Raw genomic sequence first — 2,539 nt, 5'->3', positions numbered from 1 at the left:
GAGTAACTTCGTTTATTGGAAGGTAAGAATCATAACCTATCTTCAATCTCTTGGTACAAAAGTTTGGGATATTGTGGAAACATGATACACATTTCCATCAGCAACTCCTATAGATACGGCTGGTAAGAAGCAATATGAAACAAATTCAAAGGCTGTCAATACTCTATTAGGGAGTCTATCTCAATCATAATTTGTCAAGGTTATGCAGATCAAAACCGCAAAACAAATATGGGATAAGATCATTCTGAGCTATGAAGGAGATGATCAGGTAAAACGAGCAAAACTACAAACTCTCAGAACTCAATATGAAAATCTCAGAATGAACAATGATGAAAGTGTGGCTAACTATTTCCTACGTATAGATGAGATTGTTAATTGTATGAAAAATTTGGGTGAAGAAATAAAAGAAGTTTTTTTGGTTGAAAAGGTTCTAAGATCTTTGTCTCCTAAGTTTGATTAAATTTTTTTTGCCAGAGAATAAAAGCAGAATCTAGAGAGCATTACCATGTCACAGCTGTACGGAATCGTAACTGCTTATGAAATGAGAAAAGGGGGACCATCAGACAGGAGAGAAGCTGCATTCAAAGCCTCAGGAAAAGGAGATTACAATGAGTCAAGACATATGTCAGAAGAAGAGGAAGAATCAAACTTTGTCAAGAACCTCCAATAGGGAATTGGAAGATTTAGAGGTAAGCTGCCTTTCAAATGCTTTGCTTGTGGAAGAGTCAGTCACTATGTTGCCAAGTGTCCTCATAAAGATAAACTTGACAAAGGTAAGAAACCGGTTAGATGGAACAGAAAACAGAATGTAAGTAAGAAGAGCTATTATACATATGAAGAAAGTGATGGATATTCAAATAGTGACGAAGATGAAAAATGTAATGATTATAGACTTTTGATGGCTTTTGAAGATGATGATTTCTTGGATGCTATAGATGAAGAAGGTCTTTATGAAGAAATTTCTAAACTCAAAATTTGTTTAGAAGAGAAGAATATGATTATAGACACTTTGAGATTCCAACTTTCTGAAAGGGAAAAACAAAATGAAAAGTTAGAATTTGAGATTGTGGGACTTAAAAAAGATATTGAGAAAACAAAAGCTCTTAATCTTAAATTTGCTAAAGGATTTGAAACTTTAGATGAGATTATCAAAGTGCAGTGTTCTCCTCTAATCAAGACAAGTCTTGGATATATTGAAGAAGCATCTCAAGCAGAGAAGCAAGCACAGAATCCATCCACCTCCAAAAGTTATCTTGATGTAGCAAGGAGAAGTGAACAGGTTGACAATCGACAACAAAATCATAATGCAGATCACCAGGTAAATCAGGGACAATTTACCTCAAGAATGAACAAATACTACCAGGTAAATAGGGGGCAATATACTTCAAGGATGAATAGAAGCTACAACCAACCACAGGTAAATCATTCTCAATTTTCCTCAAGAATGGATGTCAATAGAAACTACAATCATTTGGACGGGAGGTTTGATAATCGCAGGAATTTCTTCAATGGCCAATGTTTCTCTTGTCAAAACTTTGGTCACAAAGCGGCTCAATGTGTTGCCTACAAGACAATCATGACTAGAGAAGCTCAAAAACAAAGGAGTATGACCGGGATCATGAAAAGGACCTACAATAACTTTTCTGCTCTTGAAAATGAAATAGAATGTTCTATTTGTAACAACTTCGGTCATGAAGATTCTGAATGCAGGAGTAGGTTTCGGCAAACAACTCAGAAGGAGCAAGCTTCATTAAGTCCCAAAACATGGAGAAAGAAAGAACTGCTACCAGAAAGATGTGGGATAGCCTTATATGTGGAAGGACAGGAAAATTAGTGGTACATCGACAGTGGATGCTCGAAACATATGACAGGTGATAAAGAAAAACTTCAGTCATATAGTGCCTTAGAAAAGGAAAGGAAGGTCTCATTTGGAAATGACACCCCTGCACTCATAAAAGGTAAAGGTTCTATTATTTTGAAAGAAAAGGTCAAAGCTGGAAATGTTATGTATGTTGATGGCCTAAAGCATAATCTATTGAGTGTCAGTCAAATGTGTGATCAAGGAAATGAGGTAATATTTCGATCAAATGGATGTATTGTTTGTGAGCTTGATACAGGGGAGATAGTAATCAAAGGCATAAGAACTCCCAATAATTTGTACATACTCAAAGGAGGACAACAACAATGCTATTTAAGCAAGAATGATGAACACTAGCTATGGCACAGAAGATTGGGGCATATAAGCTTCTCTCAGATAAGGAAAGCATGCAAATATCAGGCGGTTCGTGATCTCCCTGACATCAGAATTCCAAACAATACAATATGAAAATCATGTCAGTTTGGTAAGAAAACTAGAACTAATTTCCCTGAGAAGGAAGGATCAGCTAGCATGCCACTTGAACTTGTCCATACTGATGTATGTGGTTCATCTAGGAAAAGGTCACCTCGAGGAGACGAATATTTTATATTGTTCATTGATGACTTTTCCAGGATGTGTTGGATAGGACTTATGAAGCATAAAGATGAAGCTTTCGAAAAG

The sequence above is a fragment of the Pinus tabuliformis genome, chromosome 4_1, assembly GCF_031772625.1.
Source record: "Pinus tabuliformis cultivar Carrire ecotype Pingquan chromosome 4_1, CPIR1, whole genome shotgun sequence".
NCBI classification, from domain to species: Eukaryota; Viridiplantae; Streptophyta; class Pinopsida; order Pinales; family Pinaceae; genus Pinus; species Pinus tabuliformis.
This window is presented reverse-complemented; position numbering follows the sequence as displayed.